Below are 16,185 nucleotides of genomic sequence, written 5' to 3' on the forward strand. Positions count from 1 at the left end.
GTGTAAATCTAGCCCAGAGAATCATCTGCCAGTGTTCCCCTATGGCTTACCAAATGCATAAGTAAGTGATGAGCTCCCCTGCAATCTTGCTTACCTTTTTTGAATTGACCCCGAATCACAATTACTTTTTCAATATTCTATTTCCTGATTTTATCTTTTATTTCTCTCCAGAAAGAACCGTGAATGTCTGCTTCCAATTTTAAGACATATGTAAAATGATCAAGAAATGAATTATTTTGTTAACTACTTTTTTAATCATTTCAGTGAATCAAACCCTAAATTTTCTAATTTTATACATTTGTAAAATTAAGTAAGAAATTAATTAAGAAATAGGACAACAACTTGTGTTTATCAAATTGGGAAATTCCAATGTACATGAGAGGATTTTATTCTTACTACTGCTATGGTAAGATTCTTCTACTGTAAGGTAGATCATAACAATAGAGGGAAAAAATTGAGTCAGCAAGTGTTCTGCTTTAAAAACACACACACACACAAACATTATATGCTTCCATGCAACTGTCAAATACCATGAAAAACTGATAGATTAAACTCAAGGTCGTTTTACATGGTTAGACATTGATTAGTAACACGTCACCTATTACTTCTCAAATAATTAGATTCTCCATTTAAATATTTATTAATAATACATTTTAAAAGGCAAAATAACTGCTATTAAAACATTTTGTTTTGCTAAGCATCATAGTTGCTGCTTTGTCACATCCATAGAGTTCTGTTATTAATTTAAATAATTGAGCTTAGGAAGACTGGTGTGTTAATTTAATTAAAACTTCTCTGCCAATTCTTCTTGTTATTTTGCCACATCTTACTGCCAGTACTTTCATAAGCGCTGGGTGAAAGTTGTTGAGAAAAGAGCTTACAATTTGCAATGAATTTCTCTTTCTCCTGAAAATAGGAACCATTATAAAATTTTATTTAGCCTTTTATCCAAGATGGAAATACACTATACCCAGGATTACAGGCCTGTCATTTTGAAAATGTCCAGTGATTTAATGCTGACTTTCCTAGTCCAGCTCCATGGAAACCTGATTACTCTGCCTTGAAGTAGTAAACATGCTGCTTGACATCTAAACACATGCAGAACTTTTGCCAAAGGCACAGCATCTACAAATGATTTTCGGTGGTGTCAGCCAGGACAGTGTCAGTGACAGCCAAGTCACGTAAAAGTAAAAGAGTGCTCATAGTGATCAATGGGAAAACTTGACTGGAGACATTTTCAAGCCACAGATTTACAGGTGAGTCAGTAAATTAAGGGTGATAATATGAATTTTTTTTTAAAATCTAAATAAATGCAACCTACAGGCAGTAACCCAATCTAGGAATCAAAAGACCCAGATCTAGACCTAGCTCTAAACTGTGAAACTCTGAGAAAAAATTTATTTGCCTGTCAGAATTTATTTACACAGCTTTTTAATGTAACTTTAACTTTTACTTTAGATTCAGGGATACCTGCGCAGATATGTTACATGAGTATATTGTAGGATGCTACAGTTTGTAGTATAGGTCCCTTCAGCCAGGTAGTGAGCATAGTGCTTAGCAGGTAATTTTTCAACCAATTGTCCCCTCCCTTCTCCTCTCTGGTATATTCTGCAGTATCTGTTGTTCCTGTCTTTACCTCCACGTGTATTCAATGTTTAGTTCCCACATAGAAGTGAAATCATGAGTTATTTGTTGGTTTTGTTGTTGTTGTTCTTGTGTTAGTTCATTTAGGATGCTGTCCTCCAGCTGCATCCATGTTGCTGATAAATACATGATTCCATTCTTTTTCATGGCTTTGTAGTATTCCATTGTGTACGTGAACTACATTTTCTTTAGCCAATCCATCACTGTTGGGCACCTAGACATGATTCCATGTTTTTGCTCCTGGGGATCGTGTTGGGATGAACATATGAGTGCATGTGTCTTTTGGATAGAACATTTTACTTTCCTTTGGGTATATGGGATAGCTGAGTCAAATGGTAGCTCTTTTTTAAGTTCTTTGAGAAATATCCAAACTGCTTTTCACACTGGCTGAGCTAATTTATGTTCCCATCAACAGTGTATAAGTATTCCCTTTTGTCCTCAGCCTTGCCAACCTCTGTTATTTTTCTGACTTTTTAATAGTAGCCATTCTGACTGGTATGAGATGGTATCTCACTGTGGTTTTTATTTGCATTTCCCTGAAATTAGTGATAATGAGCATTTTTATGTTTGTTGGCCCCTTGTATGTCTGCTTTTGAGAAGTGTCTCTTCATGACCTTTGCCAATTTTTTAATGAGATTATTATTATTATTATTATTTTACTTGTTGATTTGTTTAAGTTCCTTATAGATTTTGGGCATTAGACTTTTGTTGGATTCATAGTTTGGGAATATTTTCTCCCATTCTTTAGATTGTGTTTACTCTATTGATAATTGATTTGAGATATGAAATAAGAGAGATAGAGCGAATAGGACGTACCATAAAATGGAAATAGAGTTAGTTCTCATTTACTGATGGAAGAACGGGCTTAAAGAAATTTAGTATCCTGTACAGGTTAGTAATTTGCGGAACAAGATTTTAACACCAGACTCTCAGATTTCACACATGGTCCACAGGCTTTACCTTTTGCACAACATTATGTTTGCTTCCAACAAATAATGTAGAGGTCAAGTAGTGAGGGTGAAGAAATTTTAGAATAAATGAGGAATCATCTAGAATGTGCCATTTCCTTTCTTTTCCAGAAGATTCCTAATTATCTCTCTGTCTTCTCACTGTCCAGGGCCATTCAGTCTGGCACTCACAGGAGGCTATGGCATTGCTCCTTGCCCCAGAATTTTCTCCCCACCTACACTATTCAGTATCATTTTACTTTTTGCTTTCCTTTGGTAAATAAAAATAGGTAATAGTGAATTTATCAAATAAACAAAGTTTTTGAAAACCTGGGAAAAGAGAGTCAGCCCAATGTTTTGTACAATGTTTTAGATGTTTTCTAATCACTTCCATTTTAAGCTTGTGTGATGAACTAAAGTTTACCTTGTATTATTTTTCAATCTTCCAGTGAAGCTCTCTCCAATATGGGGGACTCTGTGACAACTTCATCCATAGAATATGGAGGAGGTGATGCAGTACCATAATCTGAGTCCAGGCTGTTTTAGCTTTCTGTCTTTTACAACAAACATCTTTAGAACCCAGCTACCATGCCATGGACATCCTGAGATACTTGAGGGGCCATTTGGAGGCAATGCATTCCAGAGCTCTAGCTGAGCTCCCAGCCAACAACAGGGTCAACCCTCAGCAATGTATGTGAAATACTATGGATGTCCAGCCATGCCAAGCTTCAAATGACTCTAGTCCCAGCTTCTTTTCAAGGAAAACCACTGTCAGAGGTTCCAGTTAAGAAGTGCTCAGCTGGGTGTGGTGGCTCACGCCTGTAATCCTAGCACTTTGGGAGGCCTAGGCAGGTGGATCACGAGGTCAGGAGTTCAAGACCAGCCTGGCCAAGATGGTGAACCTACTAAAAATACAAAAAAAAATAGCCTGGTATGGTGGCAGGTGCCTGTAATCCCAGCTACTCGGGAGGCTGAGGAAGAGAATTGCTTGAACCCGGGAGGCGGAGGTTGCAGTGAGCCAAGATCTGCCACTGTACTCCAGCCTGGGCTACAGAGAGAGACTCCGTCTCAATAAAAAAAATAAAAATTAAAAAAAAAAGTGCTCAGCCATCCTAGTCAACCCACTGAAACATGATAGAAAACAGTATTTTTGTTTCTTTTTAGCCATTATTTTTTGCAGTGCAACAGACAACTGGAACAGATTTATACACACAAGATATCTATCCATCATAACAAATGCACTACACTTGTGCTAAAATACAATATACCAGGTAATATAGATATAGACCTGGCCAATCTTTGGCATCCATTTAAGTTTTATTATCCAGTATTCTAACCCACTGATATGGTTTGGCTGTGTCCCCACCCAAATCTCATCTTGAATTGTAACTCCCACAATTCCCACATGTTGTGGGAGGAAATTGGTGGGAGGTGATTGAATTATGGGGGTGGGTCTTTCCTGTGCTGTTCTCAGGGTAGTGAATGAGTTTCATGAGATCTCATGGAATTCCCCTGCACAATCTCTCTCTCTCTTTGCCTGCTGCCATCCATGTAAGAGGTGACTTGCTCTTCCTTGCCTTTTGCCATGGTTGTGAGGTCTCTGTAGCCATGTGGAACTCTAAGTCCTTAAACCTCTTTTTCTTTATAATTTACCCATTCTTGGGAAGGTCTTTATCAGCAGTGTGAAAACAGACTGATACACCTACCTTGAATCACAATCATTATCTGTTTTTTTGTTTTGTTTTGTTTTTTGTTTTGAGATGGAATTCACTCTGTCTCCTAGGCTGGAGTGCAGTGACATGATCTCGGCTCACTGCAGCCTCTACTTGCCGTGTTCAAGCAATTGTCCTTCCTCAGCCTCCTGAGTAATTGGGACTACAGGTGCCCGCCACCACGCCCAGCTAGTTTTTGTATTTTTAGTAGAGATGGGGTTTCACCATATTGGCCAGTCTGGTCTGGAACTTCTGACCTTGTGATCCACCCGCCTCGGCCTCCCAAAGTGCTGGGATTACAGGCATGAGCCACTATGCCCAGCCTATAATCATTATCTTAATGGGGATTAAATATTTTGGATTTCTCTATCTAGAACTTTCACAAGCAATTCAGACTGAACTAAATCATTTACTCTGCCTACTTTGCCATGTGCTTTTGTTTCTATATTAACTTCTCAGGTTAATGAAAGGAGAACTTCAGAGTCACATATTCTCTAAAGTTCTATCAATCTTTACTTGAACTGTTTTTGGCATCAGATTTCTTTATATTCTCTTAGCAGCATCTTCAGTTAAATACCTTCTTGTATTTTACATGTATTAATTAAAATTTATTATCCAGAGCTTTTCCTGTCCAATCTACCACTTACCAAATCTTCAATACAGTTCCTCAGATTATTTTTCTTTCTTTCTTCTTCTTTTTTTTTTTTTTTTTTTTTTTTTTTTTGAGACGGAGTCTCGCTCTATCACCCAGACTGGAGTGCAGTGGCCCGATCTCAGCTCACTGCAAAGTCCGACTCCCGGGTTCATGCCATTCTCCTGCCTCAGCCTCCTGAGACTACAGGAGCCCGCCACCATGCCCGGGTAATTCTTTCTATTTTTAGTAGAGACGGGGTTTCACCGTGTTAGCCAGGATGGTCTAGATCTCCTGACCTCATAATCTGCCCGCCTTGGCCTCCCAAAGTGCTGGGATTACAGGTGTGAGCCACCATGCCCGGCCTTCCTCAGATTATTTTTCAAAAGAAAAATGTAATAATTCCATTACTACACTCAGTTGATTCATTTAATATTTTTTTTTCTCACTCTGTGACAGATCAGGGAAAGAATGAAGACAGACCTCTGGAGGTTCAGAACTTCGGAATTGACTAAGATTCAGAGAGCCAATACATGTCTTTACATGAGTAAAACCAAATAAAAATTAATACTAATAAGAAATATGTAGTTAGTACTAGCAATGACCATGAAACTGTTCTAGATATCTTACATATATTAACTCATTGAATCTTCAATGTAATTTTATGAGATACATACTATTATTATCCCACTTTATAGGTGAGGGAACTAAAGCACAAAGGTTAAATAACTTGAACTGTTTTCCATGTCTCTATCCCTTTAAAATATGAACATATGCTAAACATTTGCATTCAATAACACTGTTTCCATAAATGTCATAAAATTTACAAAAGACATGAAGAAAGGGAGAACAATCAGGTTAAGAAATCTAGGTCTGCTTCAGAATCCTCACATAGTATATAAATATTAAATTTCTCCATTAAGGCATAAGAGTGATCTAGTCAGAATCTCAGTGTTGTCACCAGCACTAGGAAAGAAATAATAAACGTATTTTCCATTGAAGGAGAAATTATATGGGAGCATCTTCTGTAAAACACAAAATAAATAGCATGAAAGCTTTGTCCTAGAATGTAAATTCGTGATATTGGTCAATTTCCATTATCACTGCAAAATTTTTCATTTTCCAACCGTTAGGTTTGTGTGTTTTTAATGTTTAACACAATTTTTTTTAATTTTATTTTTATGCTATTTTTAACTTTTTTCCACTGTGGTCCTCCTCCCACATTATCATTATTTTATTTTGTATTCTTTTTTTAACTTTTATTTTAAGTTTAGGGGTACAAGTACAGGTTTGTTACATAGGTAAACTTGTGTCATGGGGGATTGCTATATAAATTATTTCATCACCCAGGTATTAAGCCTAGTACCCATTAATTGTTTTCGTTGATCTTCTCCCTCCTCCCTCCCTCCACCCTCTGACAGGCCCCAGTGTGTGTTGTTCCCCCTATGTGTCCAAGTGTTCTCATCATTTAGCTCCCACTTATAAGTGACAGTATGTGGTATTTGGTTTTCTGTTCCTGTGTTAGTTTGCTAAGGATAAAGGCCTCGAGCTCCACCCATGTTCCTGCAAAGGGCATGATCTCACTCTTTCCTGTGGCTACATAGTATTCCATGGTGTATGTGTACCACATTTTCTTTTCCAGCTTTCATTGATGGGAACTTAGGTTTATTCCATGTCTTTGCTGTTGTAACTTTACTACAATGAACATATGTGTACATCTGTCTTTATAATAGAATTACTTATATTCCTTTGAGTATATACTCAGTAACAAGATGGCTGTGTAAAATAGTGTTTCTGTCTTTGGGTCTTTGAGGAATCTCCACACTGTTTTCCACCATGGTTGAACTAACTTACACTCCCACCAACAGTGTATAAGCATTTTTCTCCACAAATTCACCAGCATCTATAATTTTTTTGACTTTTTAATAATAGTCACTCTGAGTGGTGTGAGATATCTCATTGTGGTTTTGATTTGCATTTCCCTAATGATCAGTGATGTTGAGCTTTATTTCATATGATTGTTGCCCACATGCATGTCTTCTTTTGCAAAGTGTCTGTATAAATACTCATGTTTATTGTTAAAATGACAATACTAGCCAAAGTAATTTATAGATACAATGTTATTCCCATTAAACTACCATTGACGTTATTCACAGAACTAGAAACAACTATTTTAAAATTTATATGGAACCAAAAAAAGAGCCTGAAGAACCAAGGGAATCCAAAGCAGAAAGAACAAACCTGGAGGTATCATACTACCTGACTTCAAACTATATTATTGGGCTCCGATAATCAAAACAGCATGGTACTGTTACAAGAACAGACACATAGACCAATGGAACAGAGTAGAGAACCAGAAACAAGACCACACACCTACAACAATCTGTTCTTCGAGAAACCTGACCAAAACAAGCAATGGGGAAAGATTCTCTATTCAATTAATGGCTCTGGGATAACTGACTTGCCACATGCAGAAGATTGAAACTGGACCCCTTCCTTACACCATATACAAAAATTAAGTCAATATGGATTAAATATTTAAATGTAGAACCCAAAACTGTAAAATCCCTGAAAGACAACCTAGGCAGTACCATTCAGAATATAGGCATGGGCAATGATTTCCTGACAAATTGCCAAAAGCAATTGCAACAAGAGCAAAAATTGACAGATGGAATGTAATTAAACTTAAGAGCCTGCACAGCAAAATAAACTATCAACAGAGTAAAGAAGCAATCTACAGAATGGGAGAAAATTTTTGCAAACTCTGCATCCAACAAAGGTAATATCCAGCGTCTATAAGGAACATAAAAAATTTTACAAGAAACAACCCCAAAAAACGTGGGAAAAGGACATGAACAGTCACTTTTCAAAAGAAGACATACATTTAATTTCTTATAGTGTCCTATGTTTATCTTGCCATTGTTTGTTTTCTGTTTGTTATTGTTGCGGTTTCTTCTCTTCTGATTAATTCTTTTGATAACAACAGTAGTCCTTCAGAAAGAAGAACTCGGTAGTTGATGTACCTTTTCTTTGCCCTGTGTATATCTGTCTGTCTCTTTAAAAAGTTGTTTTCTCAGTTAGACACTTACCAGAAAGCCTGAGCATGTATTATGTCAATTGGTATTATTTGCATTTATGAATGAATGAATGAAGAATTCATTATCACACTAGGGCCTCCAAAATTTGGAAAATAAAAAAGAACATATATGAAGCACCACATCCACACTAAATAATATAATTGCTGCTCCTCCATACACACATGCTCTTTATCTTGCCTCCACTACAGACACACACACACACACACACACACACATATCTCTCTGTTAGGGAATAAACACTCGTGTTCCCACATTCTGCACACAGAAAGACAGTTTTTGCCTAGTTGGTCTGCTATGGCACTTCTTCTTCATTCTCAAGGATAATACTTGTTGTTTTGGGTCCAGAGTCTCTCACTGTTTTTCCAGCTGGACTTGAAAATTAATCTGCCTTTTTGCAAACCTCTGCTGTATATTTCATCAACATAACCCTGTCCAATTTTTTTCTGAATCATTTTCAAGTCTTTCAACAAGTGACACCAATGGCAGCCTTTTTTATTCTGTTGTAAGTTTATTTCTTTTATTCATTTGCCTTTTCATTTCAGCAAAACAAGAGATTTGGGACATGCATATATGTCATGTTTAATCACAATTTCCATCATCTTCATATCTTCTTAATATTTAAGTTTGCATTTCATTGGACAAAATTCCTTGGTCTCTTCATAGTATGATACTTGTTTTAATTTTTTGCTCTATTTTTAAAATTTCACATTTTAAAAAATCCTGGTGGTATTTTTTCTTCTTCGATTTTTATTTAACATTGTTTTGATCTTATTAAGTACTATAAAGTAACAGAAAGCCATTAAAGTTTATTGAATTTTACTGAGTAATACATACATCATCAGTCCCCTCAAAAGGCAGAAAGGACAGAGATTAGATACTAGTTACTTTCCAGAAGTAATCTCATGATCTGACCTTTATTGCTAGGACAGCTGGTATGTCTAGTTCCTTATGTCAGGAATAATTTAACATTTATGTCGCACTTTACATTTTCAAAGTGCTCTTCAATCATTAATAAAACATATCCCTCAACGTTCCTGTCAGAGAGGTCAGTACAACTACCAGTAACTAGGACCACTTAATAATAAAATAGTGAAAGAGTTACCATAATCCTTTTTTTTTCTCATAGTGTTAATTTTCAAGCATGTAAAATTTGGACATTTGTTAAAATCCATTAGCCACACTGCATTACTTTCCATGAATTTAGATAAGGGTGAGTTACCATAAATAACATTGTGAAAAGCTTAAGAATTATAACTTTACTTTCAATTGCAGGCTGCAGTCAATGAAATCTACTAATAAACATATAGCAAATTCTCTTGGGACTCAGGGCTATTATATTAATGTAGAGATTAGAGAATTCTAGAATTTTTAATGTTAGCAATATTTTTCCCAGAATTAAATAATGTAATACAGATTGACTAGAGGCTAAAATCATATTTATGAAAGATTACTGGCTCTCAAGTCAGCTTAAGGTAAACATAAAGCAATATTTTTGCAAATATGTGAGTATAAACAGCAGGCAATATTCCCAAATGTTGGTGAACTAAGACACATCTGGAAAACATTGTGGTTTGTGCTAAGTTACCACACAATACAATTACTATACAATTATTGTCAGTTCACAAATGGTTTCTGTGTGTGTGTGTGTATGTGTGTGTGTGTGATTAGTAGTGTCCTTGTGAAGTTTCCTTTACTCTAGCCTCATAAGAATACATTGGAAGTACACCCTGTTTTCTACCTCTCTGAAGCTATCTTGGCTTGTTATTTGGTTTTGCTTTTGTTTTAATTTAAAAGGGTGCTAACAATAGCATCTATTTCTTATTTCTAAATAGAAATGAAACTATTGAGAAATATTTTTATTATCCTGTACTTTTTTTGAGAAATTTGTCCATTTCATTCTAGATGTCAATTTTCTCATGAATAAGTTTTATATTCTCACTCACTTATCTTTCTAATATTTGTATTTTTATAGTTTTTTACTTTTTCATTCATTATATTGGTATTTTGTTACATCAATTTTGTTTGTATCAGTCTTATTAGTATATTGTTGTTATAGAATAGTTTGAATTTCCTGGAATCATATATAAAGAGGGCCATATCTTATTTACTCTTTCATGTCTGGCTTCTTGCATTCAGCATTATGATTCTGAGATCCATTCATGCAGTTGTGTTTATGCATACATTGTTTTTGTTTTTGTTGTTGTTGTTGTTTTGTTTGTTTGAGGTTGTGTCCACTCTGTCACCCAGGCTGGAGTGCAATGGCGCAATCTCGGCTCATTGCAACCTCTACCTCCTGGGTTCAAGCGATTCTCCTGCCTCAGCCTCCTGAGTATTTGGGATTATAGACGCCCACCATCACACTGGGCTAATTTTTGTATTTTTAGTAGAGATGGCGTATCACCATGTTGCTCAGGCTGGTCTCGAACTCCTGACCTCAGGTGACTGGCCCATCTCGGCTTCCCAAAGTGCTGGGATTACAGGCATGAGCCACCGCACCCAGCCTACATTGCTTTTATTGATGAATAGTGTTCCATTGTATGTATATGTCTCATTCTGTATATACGTTCACCTGTGGATGGACATTGGAGTTTCTTCCAATGTTGTGATTGTTAATAAAACAATCTGAATAATTTTACAAATAAAACCGTGCAAGTCTTTGTGTGAGGCATATGTTTTTATTTCTCTTATGTGAATATATTGAGGTCGAGTGCTTTGGATCACACCTGTAATCCCAGCACTAGGGGAGGCTGAGGCGGGTGGATCACTTGAGGTCAGGAATTGAGACCAGACTGGGCAACATGGTGAAACCTTATCTCTACTAAAAATACAAAAATTAGCCAGGCATGGTGGCACATGCCTGTAATCCCAGCTCTTTGGGAGGCTGAGGCACCAGAATCGCTTGAACCAGGGAAGCAGAGGTTGCCGCGAGCCAAGATCGAGCCACTGCACTCCAGCCTGGGTGACAGCATGAGAGTCAGTCTCAAAACAAACAAACAAACAAACAAACAACACACACACACATAAATAAATATTTTGGAGTGGAATAGCTGAAATAGCTGGGTCATATAGTTAGTGTTTATCTTTCAATTGGCGTTTCAATTCATTTCTTAGGTTTTCAGGTATACTTTATTGTATTATTGAATAGCAGTTTATGTGAAAGAATGACTATATATACTTAACTTTTCATAGTTTATATGGAATCAATAATTCCACTCACATAAGATCTAGAAATTTTAGATAGTTTCTCCTAATTGCTGTCTTTCATCCATGCGTGTTGTATGAATTAAATCTGTATGCAATGCAACTCCCATAAGACAATACTCATAAATAATCAAAAAGAAACAATGTATTTTATATTTACTCACACATATACCATTTCTGATACTCTTCATGTTTTTCTAATGTCATTTTTCTTCTTCATAAAGAACTTCCTTTAGAAATGTTTGGTCTGCTGGTAACAATTGCTTATAGTTGTGTTTTATTAGAAACCTTCAAGATGCCTTTATTTTTGAGAAATATTTGGACAATATAGATAAAATTCTGTTTGGATATTTTTTTAAATTTATTTTTAATTGTTTTCTGCCCTCTATTATTTCTGATAAGAAGTCTTCAACCATTGAAAATTTATTTCCCTATTTATAACACATTATTTCTGTTTGGCACTTAGAAGTTTTAAAATAAACTGCCGTTTTCAGTTATTTGACTATGACAATGCCATAATCACTTTTAAAATTCTGTTTAGTTTTGGTGAATTTCTTAAGACTGAAGATAAATCCAAACTTACTGACCATCTTTCTCATTTCCATTCCATTACTAAAAACATTAAAAATTTTTTACTTCACAGTTTTTACTTTTATGTGTAAAATGTTTAATTTAAAAAAAATACCCACATACATATTGGGATTTCCCATATTTTTATGGATTATAAGCATTATTTATTGAATGATTATATTTGCATCTCTGTAACAAGTGTTTGTCATGTGTTTCTTGGACTGTTTATTATTCTTCTGTGTTTATATCATTTATATATATATATAAACACATATATTTCTATTTTGTATTTTATATATAGTAGTTTCCCCACTCAATCATGGTTTTGTTTTCTGCAGTTTCAGTTACTTATCAACAGTGCTCCAAATATGTTAAATGAACAATAGATATTTTGACAGAGAGAGAGAGAAAGCAAGAAAGAGACCACATTTTCACAACTTTTATTACAGTATATTATTATAATTGTTTTGTATTATTACTGTTAATTCTGTGCTGTGTCTAATTTACAAATTCAACTTTATCATAAGTACATATGTACAGGAAAAAATGTACTATACACCCTTAGTACCCAGTATCCAGGCTGGTCTTGAACTCCTGACCTCATGATCCACCCGTCTCGGCTTCCCAAAGTGCTGGGGTTACAGGCATGAGCCACCGCACCCAGCCAGTGCATTTTTTTATATAATGGCCAAGTAGGAATTTTTCTTGTGCAAGAAAGAACCTTAGTGTAGTGGATCATGGTAGAATCTAGTGAGGTGGTAACTGTGGAGGTCAGTGTCATCAATGGCTTTTGGTAATGCTAGAGAAGTAAGCAAGAGCCAGATCTTGATGTCTCTGGCAGACAATTTTTTTTGTTATTATTGTAAAAACCTTGAAATCCATAATAACACAATAGGTTAAATTTAAATTACATGACGGGCGCGGTGGCTCATGCCTGTAATCCCAGCTCTTTGGGAGGCTGAGGCGGGTGGATCACGAGGTCAGGAGATCGAGACCATCCTGGCTAACACGGTGAAACCCCATCTCTACTAAAAATACAAAAAAAAATTAGCCAGGCTTGGTGGCAGGCGCCTGTAGTCCCAGCTACTGGGGAGGCTGAGGCAGGAGAATGGCGTGGACCAGGAGGCGGAGCTTGCAGTGAGCAGAGATCGTGCCACTGCACTCCAGCCTGGGCGACAGAGCGAGACTCCATCTCAAAAAAATAAAAAATAAAAAGAAATTGCACTCCAGAAAAAACTTTCATATGTGTATGAGTGTGTAGGAAATGTAATAGGCTCTGAAAAAGTACTTAGCCATATGATATCTGCTACACTAATTTTTTTCTCACTTTATTTTTGCCATTTGTTTTGGCTTTTGTTTTTTTAACTTTTTTTTTATGCTGATACAGGGGAACTAATTGAATTTCTTCACAGTTTGGGGAAAATGTGATGAACAATTTCAAAGATTTGTTCTTGGTTGCTTTGCCTTATGATAGTGTGAATTACATTTTTAAAAACTTACATTTGCTTCTTCTTCTTGAAGTTTACAAAAGAGAAACCAGTTGGCTTTTCCAGCTGTCTTATTCATAGTGATGATAGCTTATATTAGGTTAATAGTATTGGCAATGTGTCACATCGTCTACCTCGATTTTAGCAGGAAAAACTGGCAGGGCTTGGTTTAAATGATAACTACAGGTTTTTGGCATAATGAAGAGGAGATAGAATTTTCTTTCTTAAAAATCTACTCAAAATACCACTTTTTTCTCATGCTTTTCTTTTATTTATTTTTTTGTTGTTGACCTGTAATAGTTGTATGTATTTATGGGATACAGAGATATATTTGGATATATCAATGCAATATTTAAAGATCATATCAGGGTACTTAGAATATCTGTAACTTCAAACATTTATTATTTTGTTGGTGTTGGGAACATAAACAATCTTCTCTTTTAGCTTTTAAACATAAACAATAAATTATGGTTAACTACATTCAACCTACAATGTTATAGAACATTAGAACTTGCTCCTCTTATCTAGCTGTAATTTTGTATTTGCTTAACAACCTCTTTCTATCCTCCCCTTCTCACTACCTTTCTCAGCCTCCATAGACATAATTCTACTCTCCACTTTTGTGAAACAAAATCTTTTTTAGTTTCCACGTATAAGGGTGAACATGTGGTATTTATTTTTCTGTGCCTGACTTATTTTGCTTTATACAGTGTTTTTTTGTTTTAATTCAAGAAAAACCAATCTGCTTAGCAGGGTCTTCAAACCTCTATATTGAATAGGCTTATTTCAACCTTGAGAAAATCTTCCTCTTGGCCATTTGCTTTTCTTTTTTTTTTTTTTTTTTTTTTTTGTGCGACGGAGTCTTGCTCTGTCGCCCAGGCTGGAGTGCAGTGGCACAATCTTGGCTCACTTCAACCTCAGCCACCCAGGTTCAAGCAATTCTCCTGCCTCAGCCTCACGAGTAGCTAGGACTACAGACACCCGCCACTACTCCCAGCTAATTTTTGTAATTATGTATTTATTTATTTATTTTTTTAGTAAAGACAGGGTTTCACCATCTTGCCCAGGTTTGTCTCGAACTCCTGAACTTGTGATCCGCCCCCCTTGGCTTCTCAAAGTGCTGGGATTACAGACATGAGCCACTGCGCCCAGCCCTCACTAGCCATTTTCTAGCTCCAGTAAAATGCTCTCTATTTATTGATACTACCAAATTTATTTCCTTTTCAGGTCCTTTATTCCTTTTATGTTTTTGACTGGAAATTTCTTCCCCCATATCTCTGCTTATCTGGCTTTGGATGATGTAATGTAAAGGCTAGAGCACTGACATGGCGTGAGACCATTCTTGTACCTCATGAATTTGACACCTAGAGATAGGATCATTTGTAACATTCCCTCTTCTACTTGGCACTTTTTTCCCAAATGATCATGGAATGAAAAGAATAATAATAGCACCCATTAAAAAATGCAGAAAATGAGAACTGTCTTTACTGAAATCCATATCTATAATCAAGTAAGAAAATAAATTAGAAATTAAATAGAGTAAAATAATGATTTACATATAATGAAGGAAAAATGAGAACTTGATAAATATACATTTTACTTACAGTGACACATTTCTCAAAATAAACAAAAACAATATGAAGACATGTTTCTAAAAGAATAAACTTTGCAAAGCTTACAGAATGATTTCCACATATATTGACAGCTCTGGAGTAAAACAAATTCTGTTTCTTCATCTTTATGAACATGGAACTATTATCGTTTCCTTTAAAATCACTATTTACCCACACTAGATTATTGGACTACATGGCTTAAGAACAGGAACTGCAACTAATTGAAATAAACTGAAAGAATTTCAAAATGTTACAAACTTACACTCACAGCAAAGATCTTTAGCTGAAACTGAGGCTTTTGGAGGGAGAGGTTTATAACTGAGAGTTCTCCAGATCAATTGTCATGTACATTACAATATTTATTAAAAGATAATTAAAATGTGTTAATGCAATTTCCACGTGCAAAATATTACTAAAATCAACATAATGAGCAATTGTTTAAAATTTAGGACACCAAAAGTTATTATGCAGGAAATAGTATTCTATCACTGCCATGAACTTTGTTTAGCGTTACCAGTAATACTAAAAAAAAAAAAAAAAAGCAGGCCAGCTTTATGTGATTGTAAATTTGTTTTAAAATTTCTACAGACAGGATTTATTCCTGGGATCCTTGGTTGGGTGCAGCTTATGCAAACCAATAAATGTTATTCATCACATTAACAGAATTAAAAATACTCATATCAATAGATACAGAAAGATTTCAATAAAATCCAACATCTTTCATAACAAAAGCCCTCAATAAACTAAGCATTAAATGACCATGCCTCAGTATAACAACTACCTATAACATACCCACAACCAACATCATACTGAATGGGCATAAGCTAGAAGCATTCCGCTTAAGAACAGGAACAAGACAAGGATGCCCACTCTCACCACTCCTATTCAGCATAGTACTGGAAGTCCTAGACAGATCCATCAGGAAAGAGAAAGAAATACGTGAAATCAAAATAGAAAAATAAAAAGTAGAATTATCTCTCTGAAGAGGATATGATTATATATGTAGTAAACCCTGAAGACTCTGGCAAAGGGCTCCAAGAACTGATAACTTCAGTAAAGTTGCAGAATACAAAGTCACTGTACAAAAATCAGCAGCATATCTATACAGCAATAATGGTCAAGCTGAGAGCCAAATCGAGAATTCAATCCCTCTTTACCAATTTGGATGCCCTTTCTTTCTTTCTTTCTCTTGTCTGATTGCTCTGGCTAGCACTTCCAGTACTATGTTGGAGATAAGTTGTGAGAGTGGGCATCCTTGTCATGTTCCAGTTCTCAGAGGAAA

The sequence above is a fragment of the Pan paniscus genome, chromosome 4 (assembly GCF_029289425.2).
Source record: "Pan paniscus chromosome 4, NHGRI_mPanPan1-v2.0_pri, whole genome shotgun sequence".
In the NCBI taxonomy this organism is placed as follows: Eukaryota; Metazoa; Chordata; class Mammalia; order Primates; family Hominidae; genus Pan; species Pan paniscus.